This window comes from Lissotriton vulgaris, chromosome 1_1, assembly GCF_964263255.1.
Source record: "Lissotriton vulgaris chromosome 1_1, aLisVul1.2, whole genome shotgun sequence".
In the NCBI taxonomy this organism is placed as follows: domain Eukaryota; kingdom Metazoa; phylum Chordata; class Amphibia; order Caudata; family Salamandridae; genus Lissotriton; species Lissotriton vulgaris.
In genome coordinates this window covers 1,124,368,566-1,124,392,455 of record NC_141685.1, presented here as the reverse complement: position 1 = coordinate 1,124,392,455, position 23,890 = coordinate 1,124,368,566, and the positions used below count along the sequence as shown (strand labels likewise).

Sequence of the window (23,890 nt, the reverse complement as noted above, 5' to 3'; positions counted from 1 at the left end):
AGGTGGTGAGGTGTTAGGTACGCCCTAAGTAGAACCATCAGTTGTATGAACTTAAACTTCGGGTTTCTTGACACTTTCTTTGGAAATTTGAGGATTTGTTCCCATTCCTTGTCCCTGACCGGCCTGCCGATGTCTCTCTCCCATTTGGCTCTTAGCCTGACTCCGCTCTTAATCGGGAATGCAGCCGAACACTCACCCTTCAGTCCCCAGCGCACACGTGCATTGGCATCGCTATAAAAGTGCTTAAGAAAATAAATAATCTGAACCTCAAACCCCTTGTCTTCTAAATGGATTCTAAATGGCAGCATACACATTAAGGGCGTGGTCAGTTATTTACACACAACAGCTACTGCTAATGACTCGACAGGCCCTACCCCTATCTGCAAGTATGACGTCTAACACATCGGGTACTGCAAGGTAACTAACTGCGAAGCCTGAAGCTCAGCAGTGATGTTTGTCAGTATACCAGCTGTTGTATTCATAACCCCTTCAACAACCCTTGTTAACCGACGAATTTTAAGGCTATTGGACATGGGGCCCCAAAAGGGTATGATACCCTTCACAACATCCTCAAACTGTTGTTAGGTGGTATCCATCTGATCTATATCCTTCGTGTCAAGGACCCGTCTGACTCGGGCCAAGTATATACTCCTACGCTTTAGCTGAGGATCTTTATGGTAATTTGGCAGAGCAACATACACTGGGGGAAGAAAAAAAGAGAGGTAACACCTGCCAGACCATCCCTTAGGAAGCCAGACATAAGCTTGGGATCCACAGATGAAATAGACGTTGGGGGGTAAGATCAAAGGAGGACTATTTTTTTTTTTTTTTTTTTATAAAACCTTTATTTACGAATGCACAATACACAGCGTCTGCCTACAACCCCGCAGGGCCGGCCGCTATGACATAAACAGGCTGAGTGAAAAGTAGATTATGAGACAGCACGCTGCCGAAGCAATCATTAAAGTCCACATTATCGGGTAGAGCATAGTATCATATAAGTAGGATAAGAAAGGTTTAATTTTATGTTTTTGTCGAGAAGAACAACAACACACAAACACATGGTATCATAGTGGCAAGGGTCGCTGGGGGCGGGGGGGGAAAAAGTGACGCGGTAAAAAGGACTCTGGCAAGGGGGGGGTGAGCACGAGCGGGAAAACAAAACATGCAGTGAAATTGGGGGAGGAACGTAGATCATGGCGAGGAGGGGAGAGGGACCTCATAGTCAAGCGGAGGGGAGCAGATATCACCGCGATAGGTGTTCCACGGAGCCCAAACTCTGGACCACTTCCCTGGACGCCCCCGAGCCTCATACACAGTCTTCTCTCGGAACATAGACCAGTCCATGTTCTCTTTCCAGGCACTGAGCAATGGTAATCTAGGGGAGCCCCAGAGCTGCGCGATGTCCCTCTTTGCGACCATATTGCCCAGGGTAACCCAAAGCGTCTGGGCCGCATTACAATCAGACGGTTCCCACACATTCAACAGACAACGTCGTGCTTCGGGAAGCAGTGGGATCCCAGTGACACGACTCATAACATCATGCACCCTGGACCAGTACGCTGCAATCATCGGGCATTCCCACAGAACATGAAGAAAGGTACCATCCATCCCACACCCACGCCTGCATCGTCCATCCGAAACCAAACCCATTCGCACCAGACGCACTCCAGTCAGATACACACGGTGAAGGACCTTCAACTGGACAAAGCGAAGCCGTGCCGGAATAGCCACCTCCTTAGGGGAGGACACAGCTGACTGCCAGTCCTCGTCGTCTAATTCAAGTCCGTCAGCCGTCCAGGCAGCCCGGAGCTTCTCGAGTTGGTCAGCTCTGTTGTTAATAAGCTTTTTGTAGATTAAGGAGATGGTACTATCCGGGACGTGGCCGTCTAGAACTCGATCTTCCAAGGGGGAGGACTGCGGAATGTCGGTGCCAGGTGGAAAGACGGAAGACAAGGCGTGCCTCACTTGCATGTACCGGAAGTGCTCTCTATCATCAAGCCGGTATTCCAGTTTCAACGACTCAAAGGACTTAACCGCGCCCCGTGCCCATAGGTCCTCCACCGTGCTGATCCCAATCATGTCCCATTTCTCAAACCCTTTTGTCTTCCACAGGTTGCCCAACCGTTCCGAATCATACAGTGGCGTTTTACGTGTCAGCCTACCACCCCAGCCCGTGGCCACGGTAGCGTCCCTCCATGCCCGCACTGCACATTTCGTCGGGCCCGTAAGGAGTCGAAAGGGTGCCTTTGAATACAGAGCCCTATTAAAATTGCCACCGGGCAACGATAGCTTATCCAAGGCAAAGGCGGGGGCGGGCTCCGGAGCATAGGTCGCATGGTTGATAGCGCTCAGGTGCGAGGCCCAGTAGTACCGTCTAATATCCGGCAACGCAATACCCCCATCATACCAGGAGAGCGTGAGCTTGGACAAGGCAATGCGGGCACGGCCATCCCAAATCAGTTGTCGCTGTAAACTCTCGACTTCACGGAAGTAGCGAGCTGGAACAGGGTCGAAAAAATTTTGTAGGGCGTGAAGAAATCGGGGGAGCGACATCATTTTAAAGAGGGCCGCCCGGCCCAATGGAGATAGAGGCAAATCGCGCCAACGTCGAACGTCCTGCTTAAGTCTACGGAGCGGAGCATACAAATTGCGCTCATAGCGGACCGATGAGGTCATGGATACATAGATCCCCAAATACTTAAAGCCGTCGGCCGCTACCAGAATGGGAAACCTGCGGGGCAGAGGCGGTAGAGTACCAGCTATAACGTAAACACAGGACTTGGTCCAGTTAATGATGAGTCCCGAGTTCTTACCGAAGGACGTGAGAACGTCGAAAAGAACGTTAAGCGACTTCTGAGGGGAAGTGAGATAAAGGAGGATATCATCCGCGTACAAGGAGACACGATCCTCAAGGTCTGGGGACCATCGGATCCCTTTAATAGAGGGTTCCCACCGGAGCCATGCGGCAAGGGGTTCGAGCGCCATTGCAAATAGAAGCGGAGAGAGCGGACAGCCCTGACGTGTGCCACGGCCTAAGGGAAAGGGGTCTGAGCATCTACCATTCACCGCGACCTGAGCAAGTGGCCGTTCGTAGAGGAGCTTGACCCATGCGATGAATTTAGGGCCAAAGCCAAATTTAGCGAGGGCCGCCCATAGGTAGGGCCATTCGATAGTGTCAAAAGCCATTGTGGCGTCCAGGGAGGCGACCACTGCCGGCTCGGCGAGAATTGGAGCTCTCGCGAGAACGCTGTGGAGTCTACGCAGATTGAGGGCCGTGTTTCTATGGGGGATGAAACCGGATTGATCCGGGTGGATCAGGTCGCAAATCACCTTAAGCAACCGATTGGACAGTACCTTGGCAAGGATTTTGGGTTCCGCGTTAAGGAGGGAAATAGGGCGGTACGAGGCACAGCGGTCACGAGGTTTGCCGTCCTTATAAATGACGACTATGGTAGCGAGGCGCTGCTCAAGGGGGAGGCATCCAGCCTCAACCGCCTCGAGAAACATGTGACGCAGGTGGGCGGCCATCTTGTCGGGACAAAGTTTGTAAAGTTCAATAGGGAGTCCATTGGGGCCCATCGCCTTTCCCGAGCGCAAGGATCGGATAGCGAGGGCAATCTCATCGACCGTAAAAGGGGCCTCCAGGGCAAGACAGTCCTCATCCGACACAGTGGGTAGGGCAATATCACGCAACAGTAGCCTGGAATCAGCCTCATCTCGATCACTAACAGGCGTGTAAACCGTCCGGAAATGGTCCACAAAGCAATCAACAATTTCACCCGGATCAGAGACACTCTCACCAGATTCACGAACAATGACCGGTACAACTCGACTCGCACGTTCAGTCTTATCCAGCCACGCAAGGAGCTTGCTAGCCTTGTCACCCACATCATACAGTCGGCCTAGTTGATTCGCTCGCAACAGTTTAGCAGCATCCGTGACACAGGCTTTATAGTCTGCTTGCTTCAATTCCAGAGTGTGCAACAGTGCAGGCGTGTCATTCCCACCCAGCTCACTTTCAAGCGCAGTAATTTCGGTTTCAAGAACCACAACAGCCTCCCTCTTCGCCCTACGCTCTGCGGCAATAAATGATAGGGCGGAACCCCTAATAACCGTCTTGAAGGCCTCCCAAAGAACAGTGGGGGAAGTGACCGAGCCCACATTCTCAGCGAAATAGCAATCTATTGCCTTAATCAAATCTGAGCGGAGCCAGGGGTTTCGGAAATGCCAGGAAGGAATCGGGGGGACCCTGTTGCCAAGTAGACCGCCCACAGAAATCGTAATCAGCAAGGGGGAGTGGTCCGAGATACCCCGGGGAAGATGTCGCATCTCCCGAACAGTGGACAGTGTGGAGGCCAACATAAAAAAATAATCGATACGGGAGAGACTACCATGTGCACCAGAGTGGAAAGTGTATTGCTGGAGTGTGGGGTGTAGTGAGCGCCAGACATCTACCAAGCCAAAAGTATCAGCCATCTCACTGAGCCACATCTGGGACTGCAACAATACCCTAGGGGGAAGTCGGTCACATTCACCGGACATTACAGAATTGAAGTCTCCGCCCAGGATCAACAATCCGTCCGGAAGCCCAAGGAGAGTCCTGCCAAGATCGGCATAAGTGGTAGCCTGCAGTCCCGGGGGGATATAGACAACAACAAACACGATCTGTTTACCCTCCCACCTCCCAGAAACAGCAGCATACCGCCCACGGTCATCAAGGATAACATCGTCAATAGCAAGAGCAAGGGAAGACTTTATCATGATACCCACACCCCGGGAACCTGAAGTGAAACCAGCATGTGCAACCAGGCGATAACCCCGGCGGTCCAAGGCCTTGCAAGCATTTCCAATCAAATGGGTCTCCTGAAGGAATACAATATCTGGGGTGTGGCGCCTCAAGAATTGCAGTACTATGCCCCGCTTGATCCTATCACCCAATCCGTTTACGTTCCAAGAAAGAACCCGCATTTCACCCCCCCCCATTGCGACAAAGACATTCCACCCCCACCCCCCAGCAGAACCCACAGGTCAAAGACATTGCAAAATGTGAAATACCATGAAAACCAAGACAGAACAAACTAAACGAAACACAACCCAGTCCCCAGAAACCAACCCCCAAACCGAAACCCGTTACAACACCCCCCTCCCTGCACCCCTGCTGACTAAAAAGCCACCCCCAACTGCAGTGTGCCTGTCGCCCCATATTATCTACACAAAGAACCCCCCGAGGAGGAAGGGAGAAATCACCCGTTCCCGCACCGCCACGGGCAGTACCATAAAGCACGAAGTCAATTTACACAGTACAATGTATAGTCTCAATCAGAACCTCTGGGGCCCCATATTACTCCTGGGCCGTTGCACCACCTTCAGCACCACCAGGGCCTCCACTTCCAGAGTCATCTGCCGGCAACGAGTCCAACCAGTCGGCAGCACGTTCAGGCTGTTCAAAAAAGTAGGCACGTTCTCGAAATTCGATCCGTAGTCGGGCCGGAAACAGCATGGCGTATTTCAAGCCCCGATCTCTCAAACGACGCTTCACTCCAAGGAAACCTGATCTTTGTCGCTGCACTTGGGGAGTGAAATCAGGATAGATGGAGACAGAGTTATTGTCGTATTTCAGAGGGCCGTGCTTACGGGCGGCCTGGAGGATAGCGTCTCTGTCCCGGTAGTGAAAAAGTCTCGCAATGATAGGCCTCGGTGGGTTTCCTGGCTTCACTTGTCCACCTGGAAAACGATAGGCGCGCTCTACGGCAAAGAACTTACTGAGCCCTGCCAGAGCAAGTTGAGCGACAATAAGTTCCTCGACCAACAGGTCGGTCGATACAGCACCATCACATTCCGGCACTCCGACTAGGCGTATGTTGTTCCGCCTGGCCCTGTTGTCATAGTCCTCCATCCGCTTGAGCAGCAAATCGTGCGAGGCACGCAGATTACCAATCTCAGACTGCGCCTCAGCCATGTCCGTCACCAGACTCGACGTTTTAAGATCCAGAGCCTTCACCCGCTCATTTGTTTTGGCTAAGTCGGCCCGAATAAGAGTTACATCCACCGCCACCGTGTCTATTTTAGACACTACGGCTTCGAATTGCTGACTCATATCGGCCTTAAGTCCAGTGATGGCAGCCAAAAGATCTTGGAGCGATACTTCCGAAGGGGACGGCATGTCCGTTTGAAGTCCTTCAGCACCCACACTCGTGACCCCGGGGGAGCCTCTCGGCTGGGTGTAGCGTTCGATCATATTAGACTGGATCGATCCCCCCCGGGTTGCAGCCTTCCGGCGTTTTTCGGCCTCCGCTTTCGTTGCCATCTCGCGGTCAATGTTGGCCAAGTAACCAGGAGAAACGGCGAAAAGGAGGAAAAGTCCCGAAACTCCGACGTGCCAGTGAAGTGAGAGTATCGCGGCCTCCGTGCCAGTCCTACGGAGGAAAGTGTGGGCTGTGAGGGCAGCAGGCGAAGGCAGAGTAGGAGGAGACAAGAACAATGAGGCTGGAAACCGAAAGTGAAAGCAGTACACCTCCGGTGGGCCAGACACCAGGCAGCCGTTGTTGTTCAATTACGGGTCGGCCACAGTAGGTAGCCGAGTCCCCGGTCGCGCCCGTGGGCAGGCCAAAAAGTTGCAGATGTCAGAAAAATGGTCCCCAGGGTCCGTTTTCGACCAAAAAAGGATCGTTAGTATCAGTGAAGATATCGCTGCAAAAGCCCGTCGAAATGACCAGGATAGGTGAAGGATAGATAAGGAAGGGCGGCGCGGGTCTCGGGAGCTCTCTGCTCACGCGACCATCTTGGATGCCCGCGTAGCTCCTCCCCAAAGGAGGACTATTGATCGTGCTGAGTGGGTAGGTGAAATTGCATTTACTTTCCCCTACCTCTATCTCCCCCATCCCCTGGACACAGAAGGCAGCTACTGAGCTGACCACAGACACCGTTATTGGTTTGTCTTAAGTGACATTACGATCTTGGAAACATTGGAAATATTCAGAGGTGTTTAACTTCTGGAAATCAGCCATTTCCATTCGGCCATTTCCATTCGAAGCCATGTGTTGTTCTTCACCTTGTCATATTTGCTCATAAAGGAGTTTGGGGACAAAGTACCAGAGATGTTTTGTCCTGCCTTACCTATAGGAGTAAACCCATGACAAAAAAGTTTATAATTAATAACAGTGCGAGAATCAGCAGATGTCATAACCTGAGCGGAGTGATGGAAATGGTAGTGTACCATGACAAACAATGCAAACCAACCCTCACAACCTCCTAGATATGACAAAGGCATGCTCAACAAATGATCACTTTTAGGAGTAACTGAGGGAAGCAATCCACAAACCCAACAATTTGTTGTATTGGACTCGTCATGAGCTTGATGCAACATTTGTATAAAGACATTATCTATGTAAGTCTTTTGATGTGCTGCTTTGTGAGCAGCCAAAGTAACAAAAATGTGTTCAGGGGGAATGGTATTGTACCAAACATGGAATGTACCGGATACTTCTCCTCTAGAAACTGAGATATTCCAAGTATTGCTACTAGGACAACCACAACTAATAATACAAAAAATATTTTACTCTTTGTAGACCAACCCCACGATGGAAGCGGTGGTGCAAATGGCTGTTCCTCCCCTTTAATAGGCCGACCAAACGGATGCATTATAAAGTAAAAAGGGAATTGCAGTAAAAATTAATACCAAAGGCAATTGTTCCCAGTGTCTGTCTGAGCGTCACTGGTACAGGCTCCCATTGTTTATCAACGTTGACGCTCTTGAGCATCGGCGGTGAAGCCGCTCAGTCCTAGCTATCGAGGAATCCCACGTCGCACAGGATAATGTACCTCCCTCCAGGGGAGCACATTCGATTGATCCTTCCAATGTCAGAACAGTGCACCAATCTCGCCTCACCCTAAACTAACACTTTTGGTACTATGACAAAGTACACCTTGACTTGCACAGTCCATCCCTAACTAATCTGATTTCCCCTTTGGTGCACGGTTCTTCAACCGAGGACGCAAATTGTAGCTGGTGGCTCCAGGCACAGAGGGGTCAACGAAGAGGGGCTCGTTTATTTCTCGGATTTCCGGAGGGACTGCTGCATCAGTTTGGGTTCATATAAGCCGTGCGTCACTAAAGGGGGCGAACTGAGGTATCTTTTCTCCCTCAGCATCTCCAATACCATTCCTCACCCACTGGTCATAGGGTAAGGGCAAGGGTACTCTGCGGCAGTGACTGGAATGAATCCATTTCTTTCGGCCAGCAACTTTCACAGCGGTCCTGGTAGTGAGTAGAACTTGCTTGGGCCCCTTCCATTGGGGCTCCAAGCTCTTCTTCCCCTGAAAATATCCGAGCAACACCCAGTCCCCCGGCTGGATGTTATGACCAGGCCCTCTGGTATGGGCAGAAGCCATTCTCGAATCTGTTGGTGAATAGAATGCAAATTTTCAGTTAACTGATACAGGTAATCGGTCAACAAAGGGTACTCAATCTCTGAAAACCTACGTGGGCGCGGGACGCCCCAGACATTCGCCGGGCATCCAAACACGGCCTCGTAGGGTGACAATCCTGTCCTAGAATGTGCTGTAGTTCTTGTGAACAAAATAGCTAGTGGTAAAGCATCTGGCAACTGCAACCCGGTAGTCTCCTGAATCTTTGGCAATTTTAGTTTGAGGGTATCATTGTACTTCTGAACCAAACCTGCTGAACCTTACTCAAGAAACCCAAGGCGGACCCCAAGGACCACAAGAACTTCCGACCCATCTCCCTGCTCCCGTTCCCGGCGAAGGTCATCGAAAAGGCCGTCAAAAAAACAACTGACCAGCTTCCTCGAAGAGAACAACTTCGTGGACCCGTCCCAGTCTGGGTTCCGCAGCAACCACAGCACTGAAACTGCCCTCATCGCCGTCGCCACCGCCGACAGCAGGACCCAGCTCGACAACGGAGAAACCGCGGCCCTCATCCTCCTGGACCTGTCAGCCGCTTTCGACACAGTCTGCCACCGCACACTAAGAGCACGCCTCCACAACGCCATAATCCAAGAGAAGGCCCTGGACTGGACCACCTCCTTCCTCTCCGGTAGAACTCAGATCGTCTGCCTCCCCCCATTCATCTCCGAATCGACCGAGATCATCTGCGGCGTACCCCATGGCTCATCCCTCAGCCCAACGCTGTTCAACGTCTACATGGCACCTCTAGCCTACGTCGCCCGATGGCACGACCTCAACATCATCTCCTACGCTGACGACACCAAGCTGATCCTCTCCCTCACCAATGACCTCCACACCGCAAAATCCAACCTCCACGAAGGAATGAAGGCCATCGCGACTGGATGAGAAACAGCCGACTTAAGCTGAACTCGGACAAGACGGAGGTCCTCATCCTCGGTTCCACCCCCTCGGCCTAGGATGAATCCTGGTGGCCGACGGCATTAGGTGCACCCCCTACACCCACTGACCAGGCACGTAACCTAGGGGTCGTCCTCGAAGCAGGTCAACGCCGTCACCTCCTCCTGCTTCAACACCCTCCGCATGCTTCGCAGGATCTTCAAGTGGATCCCCACCGAAACTAGGAGGGCAGTCACCCAGGCTCTCGTCAGCAGTAGACTGGACTACGGCAACGCACTCTACGCAGGAGCCCTGGCCAGACTCCTGAAACGGCTCCACTGCATCCAGAACGCCTCCACATGTCTGATCCTCGACATCCCCCGCCGCAGCCACATCACACCCCATCTGAGAGACCAGCACTGGCTCCCCATCAACAAGAGGATAACCTTCAAGCTCCTCACCCACGCACACAAGGCACTCCACGACACCGGACCAGTGTACCTCAACAGCCGACTCAGCCTCTACACCACCATCTCCGCTCCGCAGACCGCGCCCTCTCCACTGTCCCCCGCATCCGAAGATTGACCGCCGGCATCAGGTCATTCTCTCACCTCGCCACCAAGACGTGGAACACCCACCCCATCCGCCTAAGGCAGACCGAAGACCTCCTAACCTTCAGGAGACTCCTCAAGACCTGGCTCTTCAAACAGTAGCAGCGTTCTCCACACAGTGCCTTGAGACCCTCATGGGTATGTAGTGCGCTTTACAAATGGTATGATTTATTGATTGATTGACTGGGGGTGATTTGCAGCATTAAACTTCTGTCTGAAGTGTAGTCCCTTCACAAACTAACTTAATAACCCTGGCATTGAAATCACTTCCATTATCACTCCAGATCAAATGGGGCCAGCCGAAATGAGGAAAGAACTCCTTCAGGTGTATCTTTGCAGTCACAATGGCTGTATTTTCTTTAGTGGGGTAGGCCTCAACCCATTTACTCAAAGCACAGACAACCACCAACACATACTTCAAAATATTGACCCTGTCCATCTCTATGAAGTCCATTTGCAGGACCTCAAAAGGGAAAGTGGAAGGTGAAAAATTATCGGGTGGTGTAGGGGTACCCTTGCCAGGATTGTGCATCATGCACACCATGCAGTATTTCACTAAATGTGTAGCTGTCTTTGAGATGTTGGCATTTTGCCATATGGGGTCTAATAACTTGCAAATACCCTTAGCACTGATATGAGCCGGGCCATGGGACATGGGTCATTGTACCTACAGGAAGAACATATGCATCTGGCAACATCCATCTTCCATCTTCCCTGACTTATCAATCCAACATAACTCATCTTTCAAATTTGCTGTACTTTCTTGCCACATTGATAATTCCTCCACTGTGGCCTCACTGTATTTCCTTAACATTTTCAAGTGCACCCTCAAAAATGGAGAACTCGGGCACTTTCCTAGCGGGACCTGCTACAAACATTCTTTTCATCTTAGTTTGAGCTGTTTTCTTAGCTGTCTGATCTGCAAAAGCGTTCCCCTTACTCACATCGTCAGTAAATTTCTTATGGGTGCTGCACTTCACTATTGCCAACTTCTTAAGGAGTGTCAAAGTAGACAAAAGCCTATATATGAGAGGGCCTGCAGTGGGAGTGTCAAAGAAGACAAAAGCCTATATATGAGAGGGCCGTGCTGTATTCTTGTCCCATGGGAAGTAAGGAACCCTCTCTCTTCCCAGAGTCGCCCAAAATTATGCACGACCCTGAAGGCATACTGGCTGTCAGTATAAATATTAACAACCAGTCCCTCGTTCAATTCACAGGCTTGAATAAGGGCGACTAGCTCTGCAACTTGGGTCGACTGATAGGGAACTTGTGATGTCTTACCTACCGTGTGCAGTGTTGTAATAGCGTACGCAGCAGTTGTAGGGTCAACTGATAACTTAAAGCAAGAGCCATCAACATATAGTTCTCCTTGGGGGTCAGATAAGGGAACATCAGTCAGGTCTATCAGTCCTTTCGTCTCTTCTTCCATCTGAAAGATACAATAACGTATGTCAATGTCCTCATTCACAGAACTGAGGGGTAGTAGTGTGGCTGGATTCAGAGTGGCACAGCGTTTGATTGTAATGTGCTTTTGAAAGAGCATTAGCTCGTAAACTGTCAGACGTGCACTGGTGAGGTGCTGTGTCCTTGTCTTATTCAAAAGTGTATCCACAGTATGGGGTACCATAGCTGTGAGGTCAGTATCAAGTACAATTCCCACCGATTGTCTTATTGAGACAGCCACAGCTGCGACCGCTCTTAGACAGCACGGGAGGTCTCGGGCGATAGGGTCAGGCAGAGCAGAGAAATAAGCACACTGTTGTTGCTTATCTCCACATTTTTGTGTTTAAACAGAAAGCGCACAACTACCCATCTCATGGATGTACAATACAAAGCATTAAGCTTAGTTAGGGGTACCAAGCACTGGAGTTGAGCAAAGCGCAGATTTTAATTGCTCAAAAGACTGCTGACATTCTGGCATCCAATGCAAGGGTTCATGCACATCTTTTAGTGTTAGTGCAAGCAGGGGCTTAATGAGCAGTGAATAGCCAGGTATCCACTGACTGCAATAGGAAGTGATACCTGTGAAAGCACTCACATCTTTCTGAATTTGCAGGAAAGACATTTTAACAATGGTACTGATGCGCTCAGGGGTCAGTCTCCTACCCTCCTTCGACAGTAGGTGACCTAAGTAGGTGATCTCCTGTCAAAGATACTTTATTGCCATGCTGAGCTAAATGTAGCAGCAATTTACCTGTACTGTCTCTGCAATCTTGCTCTGTATCCGAGACGATGAGCAAGTCATCGACATATTGAAGCAATACATTACCTGCATTACCTGTAGGGAGTGACAAGGAATCCAGCTGACCATTCAGTGCCTGACTATAGATACTCTTTGTATAGCTTTGAGGAGCGCGACAGAATCTAAAGTTTCTACCGGCGAGATGCACCCGAACAGATATCTGCTATCAGGATGACTGGGAATACTGAAGAATGCATTTTTCAAGACAATGACAGAAAAGAATTTAGCAGAAGAAGGAATCCTCGTCAAGAGAGTCGTAATGTCAGGGACGACTGTGAACTGGGGAATCACTATTTTATTAATTTCACGCAAATCAATCACAAAACGATAAACATCTTCTTGATACTCAGAGGGACCCGAAGGCATCCGTTTGAGGATGGTAAGAATAGGGCCACTCCTTTTTCAATAAAATCCTGCACAATTTTTACCAAAGCTCGCTCACCTGCCTGCGGTATCTTATAATGAGGAATATGGGGTAAAATAGCACCTTCCTTGACACGTATCGAAACAGGCGATATCTGCAACAAACCCACATCTGTGTCTCCAGTTGCCCACAATGTGGGTGGCACATCTTTAAATTCAGCAGGGAGGGGCACATCTTTGGACAGACACTGCATAGCGCACACCACATCAGGACCCATTGTCATATAGATGCCTGCTGGGGAGCAGTAAATCGTAGCATGCAATTTCTTCAACAAGTCCAAACCCATCAAATTCTCTCCACAATTGGACGTCAACAAGAATGGCGAATCCACAGTGAAAGGACCACTAGTCAACGCAAGAGGCTTTGAAATGGGGCTCACAACCGGTACACCAGAAAATCCTACTGAAACATTATTATGGCCAGACAGAGCCGCCCCAGGGACCAAGCAAAGGAAATAAAGCTGTTCATTGCACCTGTATCCACCAAAAACTCCTTAGTCGAACTATGTACATCCGCACTAACAGTCGCACCTTCTTGGTCTGCAGGTATCAAAACTGGTCCCTCACCCTGTCCCCAGCTGTCCTAGCTGAAAGACATCCCGGTCACCTCATCAGTATCATAGTCATCATGATAATACTGTTTGCCCCGAGGGTCGTCAAAGATGTTCTGATCAGTACCAACCTGAGATGCCACGGCAGTCTGAGCCCCGTCCTGGCCATCATCTTCACGACCCCATCCACAAGAACGTTGTCCTCTTGGGACTGCCACCTTCTGCAGAAGTACAGGACACTCACTGCACCAGTGTCCCTCCTCCTCACAGCAGGCTCACGGATTCGGCCCTACCGGCATAGTATTCTTGCTAGTATGGGGAAACTGTTGAGCTTGACCACCACGTCCTCTACCATTCCCTCGAGAAGCCTGCTACAATAACACCTTCGCCTTATCCTCATTTTCCCTGTGCTCATAATACTGCGCCATATTCAAGATAACAGAAGGCGAAAATGTGGACCGGGTACTCTGGGAAGCCTGTAATCGAGTTGCAATCTCAGCGAGCAAGTTTGAAACAATTCTCTTGACAAACAATCGAACTCCACCTTCAATTGACAAATCTTGCCCACTATAATCTAGATACACACCTTCAAAACGAGTGAAAAAATCAGACACAATCTCATCTTTATTCTGACGACAAGCCAATAGCTTGTCCTAATCAACCTTTATAGGGGGGATAAGAGAATGCATATTTGTGATAATGCGGCTTGGCAAGGCAAGTATCTCTGCTTTAGGCTTCTCACCAGGCTTCCTCTCCTGGTCCCATACTTTAATTTGATCCCAGGTACCACCCAATTCCGCAACATGATCCTGTGTGTGTACTTGTCTCCAAATATCAACCAGAGCCAACAAACCAAAGAACATTTCGATATCTGCAAGCGTCATTACTGTTAAAGAGGCTGTCTCAGTCAATTCTTTATAACATGCAGGAGGATTTTTCCTAGGGTCAGGTAACTGAGTCTTAAGGGGCAAGACCTCACTCCTTTTCCATGGAGTATAAACCCACTGTTCTTGGAAACGGGCCGCTACCCTTGGTCTAGTAACAACACTATGCTGATCCCGCAACTCTGGTATTTCAGGGTAATATGTGGGGTGGACCTCCCTCATTTGGAAATTGAGATACTTTTGTCTGGCTCTTCAGAAGCAGCCTACCCCAATAAGCAAGCAACGTTGCAACATTACCAAAAACTTGACCAGGCGCCATATCAGCAACGTATACATGATCCTTAACATCACAGATAATCTGCAGTGCTGAATCATTGAAACACTGCTTCCAAAGTACAATCAAAGTAGCCGTCATGTGCTTAAGGGCATGCTGCTGTAGAAAAGGCTCATTCTCTTTTGTTACACTGCACACATCCTCTATACCATAAATGGGGTTTCGGGCCCACTGCACTGCCTGATTAGTCACTACCTATCTCTCTCCCTCTTCCATATCAGATCGCACCAACGTTCGCCCCAGGCTTTTCTTAAATTTCGTCCAGTCTCTATCCTCAGGGCCACGTACTGGTGTCCCACCATACTGTAATGTCAGGGAATGGAGGAACACAGTGGGAGTGATAATGGAGTTAGTGGGCATTAACGTCGCTGCTGGCTGAGTCATGGGTGTAAGAGCTGGCGAAAGGGATGTCGAAGCAATAGGTGTTGCAGAGGGCTAACGGTTACTGTTGCCACAGACGGCGAAGACAGAAAAAGGACAGGAGGTGCTGTGACCAAGGCAGTCTGATTAACAGTAGCAGAAGCAGAAACAGCAGAGACAGAAGAACCGGGTAGCTGGGCCTGTGGGGCAAGAGTGGGATATACCCTCTGCGGGCCATATGAGGTGGGAGTCGAGCATCTAGCAATTCTTCCACAAAAGCATCATTTTCTTCTCAGCCTACATAAGATTTATCAATATTCGGTCGAAAAATCCTATCTTCACGTCCAATTCCTATCTCCTGCTTCTCTCTATCATGCTCTACAGCTTTCCGAGTTAATGTTTGCATTCTCCCCTTCAGGGCCTCTTTTTCTGCTTTCATTCGCCTTGTTTTGCTTCTTTTTGCCATGTTCTGAGGGAATCAAACATAGACTGCCTGCCTCTTCTCACAAACAACTTCTCCTGTAAAAGAACATGTTCTTTGTTCATCAAAAGTACCCGTCAATGGCCACTGCTTCTCGGAATTGTCCCTCGAATATTTGTGCCATAACGTACTAAACATAATAGGGCCAAGGACATGTTTTACATACATATCAAAATTATAAGTGCCCTCCGGGTGCGTGCATTTACAGACACTTACATTTTGTTGTCGGCTAGAAAAAAATCTTACCTTTCCAATTGCCCCGAAAGATTGTCACATAAATCCTCTCACTTTGAAGTCTACCAAAGAAAAGTTAACATCAGGCTCCCTCTGAAGACAGCCTAACAGTTGACCTCTGTCTTTGAAAGTACAGCAAATGCGAAAAGATAAGAACAACATTTAAAGGCCTGTTTACAGAAAGCAAGCACTTGTGGAAGAATACAAGTAGTGTTGTAAAACAGGCTGTGCTCCACGAGAGGGACGAAGACATGTTGGACAGCCTAAAACGAGTAAGGCAAGAAAAAAGAAAGAAAGAAAATGTGAGTTACAAACCACAATGCCAGTGGTTTACATAGGGTAGAATCTTTTCACAGAAAAGCTTTCAGAATGTACACAAGTAGTCTTTTCGCAACCAAAAAAGTATATATGAGCAATACAAATATCCAAGTCAGTCACTCAGAAGGATTGTAAAGAGGAAACAAAAGCATTGGAAGGCAAGCCATCAAATACGAAACAAGCAAATGACAGTGACAATAAAGCCAACCAAGTGTAGAAGAAGGATGGCCTGTAAGCTCACAGTAAGTTCTCAATAGTTCTTTAGCAACCAGACAGCGTGCACTGTCTAACAGGTTCCACTTAAAAAGAGTGCCTATTCCTTTCCAATTTCTGCTTCCAACTTTGGAACAAGACAATATATGATTGGCAAAGGGGAAGCTTACCGCTCTTCATACGACACCACATTTGGGAGAGGATGCCTGAAAGCTGCTGATTGCAGCGGTGAGGCTAGCACACAAACAGCTTTTGTGAAACATGCCTGGGGATTCTCTTCTAAAAGGGACACTCCTCATCAAGGTCTACTCACAGTAAGGTAGCTTCTCCTTTCAGTCTGCACTGCACTAACATACATCTCAGAATCATGCAGAACATGTTAGCTAAAATACAATGCACTCTCATGTCCACACCAATACATCAAAGCAATATAATTGGCTAAGCATGCTGCTCAACATAAGAGTCAGCTTAGGTAAGGCAATGGAAAACTAGGCATCTCAATATGGGGGGGGAACAGTAGGAAGAATGCAGGCAGAGCCACACGTGTTTTGACTATGCAAGCTTAACCATGCTTGCCTTAACTATGCATATGCCTTAACCATGCAGTCAGGGTCGTTTTTAGGTCGAGCCTAGAGCAGCGCATGCGCTGCTTGCTCAACTTTTAGTAAGGGGGTTTTCAAAGTGCTACCCACAAGCTTTTGCTGTCTGACGCTTGCGTGCACGCTCTCGTACACACGCACAGCCGGCATCTGCCTTTCTTATCTCTTCCTCCGCATCACTCGCCATTACTTTCACTTTCACGGCCTTATCTGCCTTTCTTATCTGTTCCTCGGGCGCGCGGCCATTGCTCGTTCTAAAGAATCAGGTTAGTCGATTGGAATTTATTTTACAAAACGTTTGCCACAAACAAGACAAAACTTGAAAGCACGTGTGTAGGTATTGCTGGTTCAATACTGCCACCTTGTGTTTTTGAAGGGTTTTGACACTCTGTCTGTTTTGTATTGTAACTGTTAGAAGTTCATTGTCTCTGAATCGACGTCTTTAGGATTTCATAAACTGCCTTAGATTAGCATACATTTTATAAAAACAATGACTCTAAAGTCATAAATATAACCTGACGCGTCATAACGACAAATCCGCGAGAACACCACTAGCAACGATTCCACCACATTATCCACATATGCCTTTTCACTGTGTGTAACCTCGTGTGCAGATGGTGCACACGCACCAGGGCCGCAGCAGGCGCAAAGCATACCTTTGTCTGGAAGCAACAGTACAGTTGTGTCAGGTAAGGATGTTTTCGTGCCAATGCTAAAATCTTCTTTTCCGTCATAGTGCAATCAACGTCGTCCTCCTGAAGAATGACGTCTTTCTTGAAGACTTTCACAGCATACACTTCATCCTTTCCTTACAGCTCAGCAAGCATCACCTACAAGGCAACAACAATCTCTGTTGCGGCACAGACTGCAGAAAGACACACTCTAATTGCATATAATGACAAAGCCAGACTGCTGAAGTAAACCACAAAAACGGAAAAATACAAATATTTGTTACTGGAACTGAGCAGAGAAAGAAGTGACTGGAGAGCGTTTATTACATTTTTGATGGCTTGCTGGAAATATGACATCCCTTTAATTGGGTTAATTAGGATTGTTACTCCTGACTCCGCATATTAAGTCGGAGCACATGCTGGTGTCACGTCAATCAAACCACCCGTCGTGTGGCACTCTCGCTGCGCCTCTAATGACGACAGAGGAGGTTTCCTAGAAGGAGGCGAAGCCAGCTGGTGGGAATGTGGTTTTAGCAATGGGGAGCAGGGTACACAGATTTTCCAGTCATGAGGTTTTATTTGGCAAATCACTTTTTTCAGGTGTGTCAAAACAAATGGATTCAGCTACAACCTAACACATCATGGTGGTATTTTATTGATTGTTCAGTAATCTAATATATTGATTCCTCCCGAGAGTAAAATATATACTGCAAACACAAAAATGCATGTTCAGTGTCAACAGCTGGAAGGGACAATCCATAGAGATTTATAGATGCATGATAAACATCTGCCCAGCCTTTTAAAGACATTAGTGGAAAAATATAAATATATAATGATGACAAATATACAAAGCCAGTGATCTTTATGTTTTGTTTGGTGATTCACTGGTGATACCCGTACATTGCGGCTGCAGACAACGACGCCTGTAGTTTTGACCGAGAGAGCGGTACCCCCTCCCTGAGCTGCATGTCAGATAAGGTGCTGCCTTTTACCCACAATGTACAGGTATCACCAGTGACTCACCAAAGAAGATATAAAGATCACTGGCTTTGTATCTTTTTATATTTATATTTTTCCACTATTAACACTGTTTCTCAAGATCCTAACAACAATCATGGAAAATAACTTAAGCGCAGCAGCACCTCAAGCGAGGGTCAATTGGCTGAAACATGTAGACCTATTAATTCAGCACTAACTTGCAGGTATATGTTACCCTGCTAGTGCCTATTTTTTAATCCTGGCCTGAGGACATATTAATAAAGATAGACTACTTACCTGGTAGCTAGTTTTAACTCACTTTTTTCACTTATATCTTTCTTTGCGCTGCTTACCTCACCTAACCAAGTTCATCATTCATCATTGTTAGATTTAGTATATCCTTCAGCTAAGTAACAAAACAACCCTGAGCTCCTCCCTCTCAGAGAGGGGATTGTAGCCCGTGGCGGGACTAGGTTTCCCCGTCACAAGGAGAATCCCAATGATGAAGCATGCCACCTATGGTGGGTGAGTGATTTTGTCCTAAAGAAAGGGATCTCCCAAGGGAGGTACAAGGCTGACTTTGGATGATTTATCTCTTTCCTGTTTCTTTTGCTTAGACCGAGGGTCCCAGATTGTGTTTTGATTAACTGTTTGGGGAACCGACCCTCGCAGGTCTTAAAGATCTTCCCTCTGACCCCCTGCCACCATTTTCTTTGTGTGTATTTTGTTTTCTCTGTGCCTTTGAGAAGGTTGATGGGGCAGAATGAATCACCATCCCCCTTCACTGGGTATCAATATCTAGAGGCACGGTCGGTGGCACTGTTAGTGTAGTTACAGCAGCCTAACCTATATACAAATCGGTTGTCATGGGTTTACCTGTGGCCTTAGTATGTAAAATTGCTCACTGTTCCTGTCTTCACTGGGAGCGCCCTCATTTGTTTTTTTCTGGCCTGTACAGGCAGGGACACTGCACCATGTTACAACAAGCATTAGCATAGCCAATAGATCTCACGTTTGAGACCTTATAAGTATGTAGTTATGCAGCACAATATCCTTGGTGCAACAACATCAACTGTTGCATGGCTAAAAACGTATAAGATACCAAAGGCAAGACCTTTTGGCTATGCCAATGCTCGTTAAAAATAGGGGTTATTATTTTAGGCATAAGAGCAGTGGAAGGGTTTGGGGTCGTTTTAGGAACAGCATGGGGGTAGGAGGGAGTCGGGTAGTGTAAGCTAAAGGTTAGGGACAGCATGAGGGGTGGAGGGGGTTGGGGTATTTATGCCTCAGGGCCGGGGGCATGTAGGGAGTTTGTAGTTTAGGGTGGGGTGAGGGGGGTCACAATCTTAGCCACGCATACCCTGTGGTAAAGGAATGCGTTGTTAAGACGCATTTGTGGTTCAGGCTGCGTGGTAGAGGCACACGTGGTTGAGCCATGAGTACCTCTATCATACAACCTCTTAATGGAATTAAATCAATAGCAAAGTCCTTCGGCACATAAACTGGTACTAATCAATACATAGGACAGATTGATCGCCACTAACCAAGCGTAATGACACATTAACTCTTGTCAGTGAGACTCCCGGAACTGTATGTGCAAGAAGCCTCGTCTCCGAATGTACCATGAGGCCATGCACACAGTAGATCAATTCTATACAAATATTGATAACAGTAGGAAAATCTGCTTTTTCACACAGTACCCTGTTTTCTGCTAGATTCTGCTTGTTTTCTTAGTCTGTGCATTGAGAAATCACTAAGATTCTCTTTGAATATGGTTCCATTGAAACATGAAGAGAGATTGAAAAACTGATAATATGAGTGCTTGTAGCTGCATAAAAATGCACTAAGATCAATTAAAAGGTACATTTGGTTCTCCGCGCCTGTAAATGCCACTCAAGGGGTGGATGGTATGCTTTCCAAAGTATGGTTTGACTTGGAATTATGTCAATGCCCATAAATATGGCTGTTTTTCAGCATTCGCAAACTCTTCTATCTCCCTCCTAGATATGCTCAGAGATTTACTCCAGGTAAGAGCAGGGGCAACCCTCTCAGGGTGGTAAATGGAACAGCTCACTTCCAGATCTGCTGGGGGTATAGAAAAAATTTGAATTTGTACCGAGGATCCAAATACTCCGGTGTGGATGTATTCGCTCTGGAGAACTACGCACCGCGGCAGTCGGATCCTTTCCAGGAGTACGCATGGAAGGTTATACCTGGCGCAGTTTTCCGTGTGTATTCCTGGAAATGTTTGTGAATTTCAGAAAGTTATAAATCTACACGTGTACGTAGGTGTGAATCTATGTGTGCAGATTTACAACTTTCTTTGCAAATCAGGCCCATATTATTTAGTTTCTCAGCAGCAGGTGCACAACCTGTCTTCTGCACTGAGGGAACATCACAGACAGTGGCAAAGGAGGGTCACACCTTTTCCCTCTACAAGAATAGTAATAGCACCCACGCAAAAAGAAAAGCAAGGCGTGAGCCCAGTGCAGCTTCCAATGGCCTATGACATGAGATAAAGGAGACACATATAGTTAAATCCTGTTTAATTGAGGCCCTGGATTCATTGATATCAAAACGAATTTTCTGAAAGTAGCCTTTTTTTACCATGGCAGGATACAGATGAAATAGTATTTTCTAGTGGCATCCCATTTTTTTGTTGCGATATTTTGAAAAGTTTCAAACTGACCACTCACTTTCTAGAGTTTAGCCATAAGTGAGTAAACTGTATTAGAACATTAGAACTTTGGAAGCTCCATTGAAAACAATGGAGTGCTCCAGGCTTATAATGACTGGTATAAGCCCGGAGGTCCAACATTCCAATGCTTCTTTGTGGCTGTGAACAAAGGCTTCAGGGAGCCTGAAGGGATTTCGATCCCCTCTCGCTCACTGAAACCTTTGTTTAAATTGTTTAGAAAATTCTGTCCTCTAGTGGCAGAATGTTCTAATAGCCTTATAGCCCTTTTTGCAGGGCTATACCAGCTATTAAAGTCCCGCTTCCCTGTTAACCCCTTCCATGCTGATGACGGCCCCCAGTCGTCATGCACTACGGTGATCGTGTGCTGATGACGGCTGGGGGCCGTCATAAACCCGCCCACTCGCGATTCTGCCGCACTGGCGCAGAATCGCGGCAGCATGGAAGGGGTTAAAGTCCCTCGCCTTGAGCTTTTAACACTGCAGGGGGGCTTTAATAGCCGGTATAGCCCGCTACGGCGGGTTATAAGGCTATATCGGAACATTGCAATGTTGAGCGCTCCATTGAAGACAATGGAGTGTTCCGGGCTTCTAATAGCTCTAGAAGCCCAGAGAGCAACATTCCAATGTTTTTTTTTTCATTTCATATCTGAATTTAAAATGTTACTTAGTCAATTGTCATTTTTGCCTTATTTTAATCTTAAAATACTTTTTCATTTTCCTAAATTGGTTTGGGAGCTTTAATTAGTCATTTCTTCATGCAAGCACTGCTTGATCCTAATGTGCATTCTCTCATCTCGGCCCTGTGATACGGAGGGGTGACCAGGGCTTTCTTAAAGAACCATTGACATGCTTGGCTAGGAGCTAGGCGTCTGTGCTGGTGGGAGAGTTTGCCCACTGGATAATCCACCTTACTACAGATAACATTTTACCAGACACGTAGCTTTTGCAAATGCCCATCCATTCCTCTATACAAAAGGAAACGTAGCTGTGCAAAATATTGCAAACTCGGGTTTGAAATCAGCTAAGAGTACATGAGCTACATGTATTAGCAATCCAAAAATCATACACATTAAAGTCTGCCAACGACCAAAGACACTTGTAAACAGCAAGAAAGGGAAACTTTCCAGAGAGACGAGATATAATTTGCAGCCACAAAACAGCAGATGTTAAAGAAACCTTTTGCAACCATGCAATCAGTTGAACACAAAACAAACTTTGGCAAAGCCAATAGCCCACGTCTTTCTGATCTACTTGAATTGTAATGGTTTTAAAGTGCAGCACAGCATGCTGTGCTGCATGGTTATAGGATATTTAAAAAATCAATAAAAGTTTTTGACATTGCTGACCATGTGGGATCAGTGATTAAAAAAAGTGTGAAAAGTTGTTTTTTTTAGTAGGTGGGAGAAGCAACATGGGGGTACAGAAGCAACAAGGATGTGTGGAGGGTTGAAAACAGCACAGGGGACAAGGGGTGCAAGAAAACTTAAAGCCCAGGTGGGGGGTGAAAGGAAAACAGGAGGGTGCATGGGGGAAGCAATAGGGGCTATGTGGGTGGGGCATTAAAGAGTCAAAAGACAGTAACATGGAGCTTGTGGGGAAAAAGCATAAGAGCAAGAAAGGCAACATGGGCAAGAGAGAGGGGCTGAGTGGAAATGAAAGAAGCAAGCAGGGGAGACAACAGGAAAACACATGCGCTCCTGTGGAGTACTTAAACAAAAAGAACAAAGTAGTGTCTGAAAAAGCGAGCAGTGGAAGGACACAGTAAAGCTTCCGTGCTTCAGGGGTGGGATAAACACAAGAACAGGAAGAACATTCCCACACAGCTGATGAATAAGAACCAAGAAAATGAGAGTGCCATAAAGACAATCAGTGGTAAGCAATTGGCGGGCTCTACATCCATAGTAAGGTGGGTCACAGTATGTGTTGCAACAGACAGCACATGCGCTGTCGGGTGGGCGAGGCCTACAAATTAGCTATATTTAGCTATTTCCAAGTCAAAATTTAAAATACTTCAGTGAAACTGGAGTTCTGGGCTCTGGTTTGTGAAAAGTGCATTATAATAAAAACACATCTCCATGGAATGCCTGTGAATCAGGGGGGTCAGTCATCAGTGGCTGAAGGGGTGGGGGAGGCAAGATGAGGCCCATGCTATCATCCCAGGATCCGAGGTCAGAGGAAAACTATTATATTGTTCTCTTGTGATTGCCTCAGGTGCGTGCATTTCACCTTTGCTTCTCACGGTGAGCACTCAGCCCTTTCCAGGGGCTCTATGCATTTATTGGGGCTCTGTGGTGGCGCAGACAACTGATTTAAGTGCTCCCTCGTTTTTTCTAAACATTAAAAGCGGCGCGTGAACACCGACAAATGCGTCATCATTTATTCTTGCAGGGAGGTGTGCATGTGTACTGGGGATGCGTGTGAGAGATGGGGGGGGGGGGGGGTGAAACGCACATGTCTGAACACAGGGAAACATTCTCTGCTCTCAGACGTCGATGTGATTAGAGTGCACTTAGAGTCCAAGGAGTCCGTTACTGGAAGCAGCACGGCAGGCAGAGAGAAGGGCGGAGGGGGGTTGAGTGGAAAGGGGGAGATGTGGGGAGCTGCTGAGTTGACCTATGGGTGGAGGGGGGGAAGAGGGGGCTTGACTGACGAGGAGGGTGAGCGGAGGGTGGGTTGTAAGTGAGGAAGGTAGAGCAAAGAACTGTGAGAATAGTGGGGTGTGGGGTTTGGGGGTCTGTGTTAGGGGTGGTCTGCCAGTAGGCAGCAGTGGTAGGCCTTGAGGACGGGTGGTGAGTAGGGTGGGTGTGAGAGGGTGGAGTGGATAGGCGGTGAGTTGTGGGGAGGAAGAAGAGCTGTCAGAAGTGTGGAGTGAGGAGGGTGGGTTGTAAAGGGAGTGGGAGCTGTGTGTGGGCAGGGTAAGCTGTGGGTGAGGAGTGGGAGGGTGGGAGGTGCGGAGGGGGCTTGTCGGCGTGGCTGCGAGGCTGCCAG

General features: G+C 47.9%; 1 protein-coding gene across 1 annotated transcript in view; it reads left to right on the top strand.

Moving 5' to 3' along the window:
- CACNB3 (calcium voltage-gated channel auxiliary subunit beta 3) overlaps positions 1–23,890 on the top strand; it is a 289,239-nt gene that overhangs the window by 53,096 nt on the left and 212,253 nt on the right. The window lies entirely within an intron of this gene.